Consider the following 10,627-nt stretch of genomic DNA (forward strand, 5'->3'; position numbering starts at 1 on the left):
AAAGGTTTTTTCCAGGAAAAAAACAAGAGTGTAGGCAAGCCGACAACATTTCCTAAACAGTTATTGCATCATGTTCTTTCCAAAAGTTTTGAGTGGGAGTAGGATTCAGCACTGTGAGTCTTTGTCGTGATAGCATACTGGTCACATAAGAACTGATGCTATTTCAAGGTTACATGAGGGGGCCTTGTAGGCAAATACAGCAACTGTAGTTAAGTTTAAATAAGTCACCTTTAATTCAATGATTATGCTGCCCTATCTCTTAAACCTTATATGAGCTTAAGCAGTAGCTGAGTCCGCAGCATGATTTTTACATCACAAATAAATAATCAGGAAAACCTCCAAAACGCTACATGTCTAAGCAGTATATACTCATTTTTTCTTTTTTTCATCTTGTCTTTAAATTAGAGACAGCATTTTTTTTCGTGGTTGGAAGTAATGCCATAAATAAGTGCATCTTCTTTCATTTGCAATTTCTAGACAGTGCGCTCAAGAAACTGGCTTCTAGGCATGAAAGCTATGAAATATGTATGTTGTTTGCAAAAGACATAGCTTCCAGTATACATTTTCTGACTTACTCACACAAGGTCTTAATATAACACTGCCACAGAAGAGAGCTAAGTGAAGAGTGCAAGTAAGGATACTGTAAAGCTACTGCTGTTGTAATGAGAGTAAAGGAAATGGTAAATAGCTTCCGTTTGTGCCAGGTCGCAGGAGGACTTTGCTGAAGAAAGAGTCACTCGAAGGATACAGTATATCCCTGTTCATGCAAGGTGTCTTATGGCTTAAGATATTATCTCATACACTTCATGCAGAATACATTCAGAGGCTGACAAAGGCAACAATTACTGCAGAAGGTGCTGAGCTCTTCACAGCTCAATGTTAAGGAAAGGCACTGCCTTTCTGGCTGCCCTGACAAGTGCGAGAGGGTATTTATATCCCCATGTAACCCTAAGCTATGCATAGATTACAGTGATTTGTCGACAGAAGTTTTTGTCAGAAGATATCTTCAGACAAAACTCCTGTGGACAGATCCTGGCCAAACTGCCAAGCAGATCGCAAGAGTGATCCGGTCTGTCGACAGAGTCACCGGCCTGCCTGGCTGCTTTATTGCCAAAACGGCTAACCGTAAGCAAAGCAGACAGGGCTGCCCGGTGTCTCAGCAGCCCTGTCTGTCGACAGAGGGCCCCACAGAACATCCAAAGTGGCTCTCTGTTGACAGATCTCTGTTCACAGAGGCGTTATGCCTCATGGGGTGCAGGTATGGTTGTCGGCAAAAGTGTGCTGCTTTCTGTCGATTTACTGTCGACAGAACACCTTGGGAGTTTGGATGCTCCCTGGGTTTTGTCAACAAAAGCCTCTAGTGTGGACGTAGCCCTAAAGAAGTTGTCACCTGATTCAAATTGGCAGCACTCACCCATCCACCTATGATGGTTACAAACTCAGGACTGGTGAGGGCATTACACTCGTACCTCCTGCTCGCTGGAGGCTGGAAAGGCATTTTTCCTGCCCTCCACTATCAGCTGAAGCAGGGTAGAGCTTTTTCTTTGGGACTTGGTAGCGTGGGGCAGGAGAGGACATATTTGTTTGTAACACTGCGACTTAGCTCATGGAATTCATGGCAGATGTCCAGTGCAAGTACACAGAATGGAAGAGCTACAGTTACCAGGTAAAATGGATTGGAAATGGGATGTAAAGGAAAGAGCTCTTAAGGGAGATGAGGTAGGAGGGTTTGGGGCTCCTATGTCCATCAGAAAGCCAACCCCCTCCTTTTGTAGCCTCATATGTCCTATATGGGGAAGGCAGTGGGGTCCCAGCAGTGGGAGGGCTAGGCCTACGTTAGGGTTATGTGGAAACTATGAAGAAAATGGTGGTGACCTGCACTGCATAATATACTGCTGGGTACTACCAGATAACTGAAGATAATAAAGTTGCAGTCTAATGAAACCACACACCTTGAATCCTGTCTCTCTGCTGGCAGAGCCAGACGATGGATCTAGACAGTGGATGGAAAAAGGATTGATGAGTGAAACAGAGATAGGCAACATCTGCAATGTCACCTTTCACTTGAGGTTTTCCCCTTGTAGAGACTGGCATGGAAACAATGGCTTAACATACCAAGCACATTTCTTGTTTAAATTGAATTCCATGGTTCAGTTCTGACTACATTTAACAAACCCAAGGCCAGTTCAGAGTTTAAAAGCTGCCACTCAGTTCTTCACTTACCCCCTGCAGGTTTAGGCATCACAACCTAAAGCACATGGTGAAACACAGTAAGGTGAAACAGATCTGTGGCTTTCTACTGTTTGGAGGAAGATAAGCCACCTGGTTTCCTGGGTTGCTTTCAGAGATCATGGACCACCTCCCAAAAGAGAAGGACCCTGTTTAGTGGGGGCAGCTGAAAGACATTTGCAGCAGGGTGCCTATGGCTGTGTTTCATTGCCAGCACCATGTTTACTCCTTTCCAACTCCCTCCCAGCAAAAGTACATTCATGCATGAGTGGGTCTGTGGTTTGCCAAGGTTTCTAGCATGAATCGGTGTTGCGAGCACAGGCCATTTGTTGAGCATTAGTGATCTCCTTTTATTCATTGTCTCTGGGCTGAGAATGACTGGGAAAGGGGGAGAAGCACTTGTGAGTTCCCACATCCCACATTTGTTGGGATCTTTACAGACGAGGCTGGTGGGTTGGAAGAAAGAAATCTGAGATGTGGTTTTAACACGCCCTTCTCAGCAGGGGAAACAGGCTTTGTTGATAAAAGAGAACACCTAGTTTCTTCAAGTTCAATGTACCATCAAGGATTGAACAACCTTTTCCTAAGGTGTGTTTGGGTAAGATACAGCACAAAGTGTACATCAAAACTAAACTCTTCTGTGTCTCAACCTGGCAGAAAGAATATTTGATACTTTAATTCTGCAAGGTAGCTCCAATTTTTAAGTTAATTGCATCAGTTATCTTGAAGGTACAAACATCTGCATGCTTCTAATTCTAAGCATACGAATGGTTCTTTTGACTCAAGTGGAGTTACTTTACTTGCATGCATAAAGAAACACCTATGACTAATAACATGAGTAACACAAAAGCTCAGCACCTAATAAATTATTTTGTTAGGCTTTAAAGTGCTACTGGACTCCTATTTTTTTTGACACCTATGACTAAGTGTTTGTAAGAGTGGGGTCTGAGGCAGGAGAGTTTATATTTAGTCTGCTCAAACCTAAATATGAAATATACTTGGGGGGGGGGTTGTTTGCAATGGGGTTTTTTGGAGGTGCAAAATTAGGTTAACATGAAAACAGAGTTTTTTTATTACCTGTAAAAGTGTACAAAGTAGTTCTTCTGTTAAATTATTCTGGGATTTTATATAATATGAAAATAGCAAACTAAAATGATAGGAGATGCCAAACTATGTGGTGAACCAAGAACATCCTTGCATTGCACAATGTCCCAAAGGAACAAAAGAGGAAAGAAGCAAAAATATGGAAAATAAATGTTAAAAATCAATGCTGACATACACAGCTCCCTCCAAAGAGCTGCAAATTGGGCCTGAAAAACTGACTCTCCTTTCTGCCCAGTTTCATGCTCATAGATGACATTTTGCTCCTTATTTGAGCCCTACTGGTGCATCTCATTCACTCTGAGCTCCCCATTGGCAGCGCTTTGCTCAATTTTTGTGTTACTTTGCCCAGAAGGATATTTGAGCAAATATTTTTTATCCAAGAGAGACTCATTAATGACTTTCGAACCAGATGCATGTTTCTCATTATTCTTGTGCATACGCCTGGTAATGGGCGACTTCTCTAGAGATGTCTTTCACAGTTGTCTTTAGGCAATGATGATGGCATTGAGTAGGAGTTGTATTTTGCTGAAAGGTTATGAACCTTTCCAAGTCCAAGCAGTGACAGTATAGTAAGCATCAGGAATTCCTGATTTTTTTGCCCCTGACATGGGAAAAATCACTTGGGCACTCAGAATTATTGGAGATTTGAAAATTTATGCCTAAGATGAACCACCTAGTATCTGGTTTTGAGATGGAGCGGGGGACGCGAGAGCTCAGTGGTTAGAGGATTGGCTGTGTAAACCCAAAGTTGGGAGTTCAGCCCTCAAAGGGGCCATTTAGGGGTCTGGAGCAAATAGATTTAAAAAACTTCTATCCGGGATGGTACTAAGTCATACAGGGGATTGGGCTTGATGACCTCTGAAGGTCTCTTCCAGTTCTATGAGATAGGTATAGCTCCACATATTCAGTTTGGTTAGATTTGTGGGTACTTAGCCCTTCTATGTGAAATTAATCAGAGCTGTAGGTGCTAAGCTCCTGTTAATCAAAGGCCACTTTGGAGGAAGTAGTAAGGCACAGGCCATCTGAGCTCCAAAATTTGCAGGTTTTGGGGAAGAAGCCCTGGTTGTGAGCCCAGCTGGAAAAATGCAAAGGAATTGTGACTGAAACCTCCCTGCCCAGTCAGCCCCTTGGGTGGTATTTTCCTGTGTACAGATGATTTAGGCCTCCACTTCCATCTATTTCATGGAATTCATTTCCTTCAATGATGGATACAAGATATATAAAATGATTGGAGAATTCCCCTCTCGGATAACTGCATAGTGAAAAAGTAAAGGCAGACCAAGTCTGAGCAAGGGACTCTGGTTCTTAAGTACACTGATAAAGGACACCAAGCTCAGCAGTGCAGACATTACCAAATCATATGTATTTTCTGCAATGCTGTACAGAGTGGGCCAAATTCACTCTTCCAGTAAATCCACCAAAGCCTCTGGAGCTTCTCCGGGTATAAATTTGGCCATTAAGTATGATGTGGAGTCCATGAAACTAGCATTTCCCAATGATTCATACAGCTGTCATTAAACCAAACCTCAGCCAAGTCTTTTTCTGACAATTATCATCATGGACCTTTTTGTTGGAATAATTTTTTTATTAATTGACACATGAATAAGACAAAGGAGGTAGGCAGGGAGTACAATAACTCCCCTGTTACTAAAGTGTAATGGTTACTGTGCGTAGTAGCATTGCTGCACACATCAAACGATTTACACAGTAGTATGGATTTGCTGCTAGAACACATCAAACGAGAGAGGTTTGCCATACTTTGAGATAGATGTATGAGAACTGGACAAATCAAAGACTATAGAGGGAAGACGAGAAAAGGGAGTACCAGATGTACGTTGTGTACTGTCATTAAAATCACCTACTTCCATGAATTCTTTGGCCAATACATTTTGGAGATGGGAAACCACAGATTTAAAATATATATGCACTAAATAAACTGTAAACAACACTGAAGATCCTGCCAGCTCTTGAAAGTTACCATTAGGGACTTGTGTGGTAGAAATGTCTAGAGGAAATGGCTTAGGACTTTAAAAAGAAATCAGCCATTTAGGCAAATGTCCCTCCTGCAAGCAAATCCCTTTTCCAATGCAGTTGGCCTCCGCGCAGGGCTGGCTGCTGCACAGTGGAATGAAGGCTGCAATTTGCGGGCTTTGGCACTGTGAGCCCCGCAAGCACTTAGCAAATGCAAGTGTGTGGCTCTGTTGAAAATCCCGCACATCACACCATGGGGAGTCAGCACTTTTTAGCTGTCGGCACTGTCGGTGACAAATATTAAAATAAAAAGCACGACGATATAGGTGCTTCAAAATTCAAACAGCAAGTTTCATACTGTGGGACTTCTAACCATGTAATAAAGTGCAGGGAGGAAAGCAGAGTTCAGACCTCATGCTGTAATAAAAGCAAGGAAATCTTAAGTGTTCAAATACATAATTCATTCTATTCTGAGACTTTCTACCCAGTCTTTACTTGTAAGAGTTTAATTTGTGCCCTGAGAGATGCATTCTTTAATTTCTCTCTCCTTCCTTCTTGCCCTTGCCAGAGGAGGGCTGGGAGGGCTTGTTACGGTGCAGGAGGGCAGGAGCACCCAAAGTGAATTGGCCACAAGAAGCCAGATGTGACTGAATCTGAACAGCCAGTTCCAGACAGACCATAATGGAAGAGAAGGGCAAATCACTGGATTCTGCCAATATGATAGACACCTCCTATATGTCACCCTTTACAACCACCAAGAGGGGATTTCAGATATTTTGCACTTAACTAACACCTTTGTCTCAAAGAATTTACACATCCAAAGCACCATAATGCCACAGGAAGGCAATTATTAGCCCCATTTTGATAAACTAAAGCACAAAATAGCTAGGAGTCCCATCTCCCATTTCCTTGCACAAACCACTTGACTGAGTTCTCTACTGCCTTACCTGACTTAAACTCTTGTAGTCTGAGTGGAGCGTAAGTCATCTGCAAGTCTCCTTCACTTCACTCTGTCTTGGGACAAAACTTCTGACTCCAGGAGTTACCCCAGTTGTTGTCCTTCAGACTCAGTTGATCTTCTCCATGTTGGCTGAGGTTGTCCTTTTTTTGCATATACTCTACTACTGTTTTGTTAAAAATGATTTAAATAGTATAATTTAAATACATGTTTTAAAACTCTTTTTACTTGATGATTCAAATCTAATACACGAGCATTTACTACATCTCTGTGGGGTTTTTCCTATTTTCAACCTCTGAGGTGTGGAAGGGCTACTGAGAAAACAATAAGAAACAGAGAGCAAAGTCATCCCTTCTATGACTACAGTAATTTCAATGAATTCACCCAACTATGAAAACAACAGCTTCAGCTAACATACTGATTTATTGGCCCACATATCTCTCTGGTGTTGGAAGGTGTAGAATCATAGAGTTCAAATGCAGCAGAAAGGTCATCTAGCCTAACCCCTTGCCAAAAAGTAGAATTTGTTGGGTCTAAACCATCTGAGACAGGTGGTTATGTAGCTGCCTTATGAAAAGTCTCTAGTGAAGATGCTTCTCCAGCTTTGCTGGCAGCCTGTTCCATTGCCCTACTGTTCTCACAGGAAATTTTTCATGAGATTTAATCTAAACCTGCTACGCTCTGCCATTGCCTCATGTCTTGCCCACATGGCAAGAGAGAATAACATTTCTCCACTTTTTTAAAGTATTTGTTAACTGCTACTATGTCCACCCTCACTTTCCCTTTTTCCAGATGCAATGTACCCAGTTCCTTCAGCCTTTTGGTTGTTCAGCTATGGCTCCTTTCCAGTTTCACCACATCCTTTCTATGCATTGGTGACCAAAATTGGACACAGTGCACCACACAAGGGAGCCGAAAGCCTCACTGGGCTCCTGGCCAAGGTCTGGGGCGGGGGGAAGTGGGGGCGCCATGCTTTCAGAAGGAGTGGGGCTCCAGGTGAAAGGGATGTGGCCAAGGGCAGATGGCCCTCAGTGTCTTCTGGACCACAGTGCCCCCCACCCAACACTGCTTGGAGGGTGTTATGTAGCACCCCTGCATCTCCAGGCAACCCTAGGAGTGCCACAGCAGCACCCCACAGTGATTTAAAGGGCTTGGGGCTCCAAATGCCACTGCAGCAGTAGCGAGAGCCCTGGGCCCCATTAAATCACCAGGCCCCAGGATGATTCCTGCCGCCCCTCGTTTGCAAGCCTGATACCACATACTCTATTGCTCCAAGGTTGAATTTGACCATTCAGGGTTCCTCATAAATCAACCTTGTCATCCTGAGATCTAGTGATGACAGTGCTACATATCAGCTAGCCATTATTAAGTATTTATTATTATTTATTTGTCATTCCACCCACACATTCCTCCCCAGATACTGATGATCTCATGCTACCAAAAAGCCAGTCACCAGCCTAGTACAGGGTATTCAGGCTGTAGCCTGAGCAGTACAGTACATGCTGTCACCTGTATTCATGGCATGAGACTCTGTCCTTTTCAGAGCGGAGTGGCATCAACACCCATTGCCAAGACTGGCGAGCAGCATCTGCCTGCTCCTTTTCTAAGACCGGGTCTGTGCTGCATCTGTTTATGCAGCCCACAAAAATCAGATTGGCTCATTTGCTACAACACTGACATCCTTTCCTGCCCTTGCATTTGTTAGCATTGCAGGCTTCTGGGTGGCTTTCTCCCTTTGAAAGAGCTTGTCTTTGACAGAATCCCATGTTCTGCCTAATGACCCACTGACAGGGCGCAGCAATGGGGGCAATTGCCCATGGTTCTGGGTGATGCAAAAGGACCCAGAGGCTCCTGGCTGCCAGCAGTATAGTGGGGCTAAGGCAGGCTTGCGGCCTGCCCTGGCTTCGCTCTGCTGGTGGAAGTGAACACTATGTCTCTGTGGCCCTTAGGTGGTGTTTCTGTGCACCGCCTTTGCTCCAGGTACCAACTCCAGATCTCCCATTGGCCAGTGGGTACAGCAGGCACAATGCATCTGGGCAGTGACATGTGGAGATCCCCTGCCCCGCCCCTGGTGCTGCTGCCAGAGCAACGTTCCAGTCGGTTTTGGGAGCTGCCAAAGGTAACCTCCAGCCCCCTCCTGCACCTCAACCCCTTGCCCCAGCCCAGAGTCTGCACCCCCTCTTGCACACAAACTCTCTCCCAGAGCCTGCCACCTCCTCCCCTACACTCCAGCCCCCTGCCCCAGCCTGGTGAAAGTGAGTAGGGTAGAGAGCGTGACAGAGGGAGAAAGGATGGAGTGGGGAGGGCCTCAGAGAAGGATTGTGGCGGGGTGAGGCAAGGGTGTTTAGATTTACATTAGACAGTTGGCAATGCTCCTGTGCAGGGATGTAGAAGCCCTGGTCATGCCGGAAATGTGTCCCCAACAGTGCAGCCAGCAGCACCTACACAGCAGGAGGATTGTATCCTCGGAGGCCTGGCTTGTGTGTTCATGGGAGGCTCATTGACTGGTGTGAGCTGGGGCCCACAGCTGCGGTCAGTGGGCCTTCCTGCCTGTCTTTAGGTCCCGTTCCATTAGTTCTCTGCTGTCACAGGCATTGGAACACCTCTTCTGTCACCCGGGCATTTGTTAAGCAGGGTGATTTCTCTCTCCAAGATAATTAATAAAGAGTTTAGCCAAAACAAACAACCTCCCAGCCTTGCCCACAACCAATCCAGGTGGCACGCTCGCAGCCACCTTGCCAACCCAATATGCTGCACTGCATCATTTCTCTTTGTCTACCATCCTCAGCCATTTCTCATGGCCATATCTGACAGCCTATAGCTCCACATCAGCATGAAATAATTTTGCCAAGATTTTCTGAGGTGCTTATTAAATGCGTCAGTACTGTTGCAAGATATCACCTCAAAGATATCCCTTCCTACGTGGATACTGTAACTCAGCACAAAAAATGTAACCATGCTTGTCCACAATGTTTTATTCCTTATAGGGATTATAGAAGTTATGTTATTTTCTAGCAAGGAATCTCACCTGGGTGTAGAGATCTCATGATCGGAGATGTCTGTGCATGGAGCAGCTACACAGAGCAGCTGCTTGTTCCCTGGGATGTGACAGAACCTCTGAGGCTCTTGGGCTGGGGAACATGAAATTGGATTCACGCTTATATGAACACAAAACTAACTGGCCCTGTGTAGGGGGCTGTAGCCACTGCACCTCCTCAGAGATCTGAATAAAACCTCATGTCTTCGCTTAACTTGCCACCCACTAGTCATTGTGAAGACGAAGGGGGAATGGCAGTTCAGTAGCTTGAACATTTCAGACCAATCACAGACTTCTTCTCCTTCATCCAGAAATGGGTGTAGAATCTGAGTCATTAGTATGATGCTGCTGTGGTGTACTCATATTCTGTCAGGTTGAGGGGGGGGGTGTTGAAATTTGGGCTTCTAACAGGAAGGGGAGGGTCTGTCTCCCTTTGCACTAGGGAGCCCCAGGAGGGAATTCCTGAGGCACAATCTCCCCTGCAGCTACCCCTGAGGTGATGCAGCTATTCCCAATCCCCAAGTGAGCGCCAGTGCCCCAAGGCACAATCTGGTCTTGCTAATGCAGGGTTCTGACAGTGCTGGCTGGTTTTTAGAAGCATGATGCCTTGCTTTGTGTTCCTATTCTGCATTGAATCCCTTTAGGAAAACTATTATGCCATGCCTGTAAAAACAGAGATTTGGAAGAAGAGTGTTTCTGGCCTCTTATTGCAAAGGGTTTGTGATTGCAAGTCTGAGCCGCGCACTGCTTGGTCAAAAGCAACAACAAGAAAAACAGGGTTTTTGTTAAAGAACAACTACCTTCCTTCCCCCCCACTCCCCGCTCTAGTTGAGGGGAAAGGGCTTGCTGATGCTACCTGCTTCAGTGCTGCATTGAGGAGCTTTGACTCTGCTCTGAGACTAGCCGACACTGCCGATTCAAAACAGTATCAAGACACTCCAACTGTGATCTGAGACCTAGAGCAGAGTGGGAGCATCTTGACACAGTGTCAAAACAGTAGAGTCAGAGAGCATGGATGCCGGAATGAAAAGGATTTTGTCTCTCAAATGAAAAAGATCAAGATAATTTTCTTTTATTTTTAAATAACAGCTATGTCTATTAATGCAAGGTATATGAATTTCAAAAAGAGGGCTGACACACTTTCCTCCCTCATGCCCAGCTGGAATATAGAGCACTGTGACAGACAATAATTTCACTGTATAGTCAATGTTGCTATATAAAAAGTCCTTTGCTTTGGGGAACTGGCAATTGTTATGAAATTAAAAGGGAGTTAAGTCTTTCACATCACATCTATAAAGGGCGTGAATGGTTTGTTTGGGGGACGGGCT

Source organism: Carettochelys insculpta, chromosome 14 (assembly GCF_033958435.1).
Source record: "Carettochelys insculpta isolate YL-2023 chromosome 14, ASM3395843v1, whole genome shotgun sequence".
NCBI lineage: Eukaryota > Metazoa > Chordata > Testudines > Carettochelyidae > Carettochelys > Carettochelys insculpta.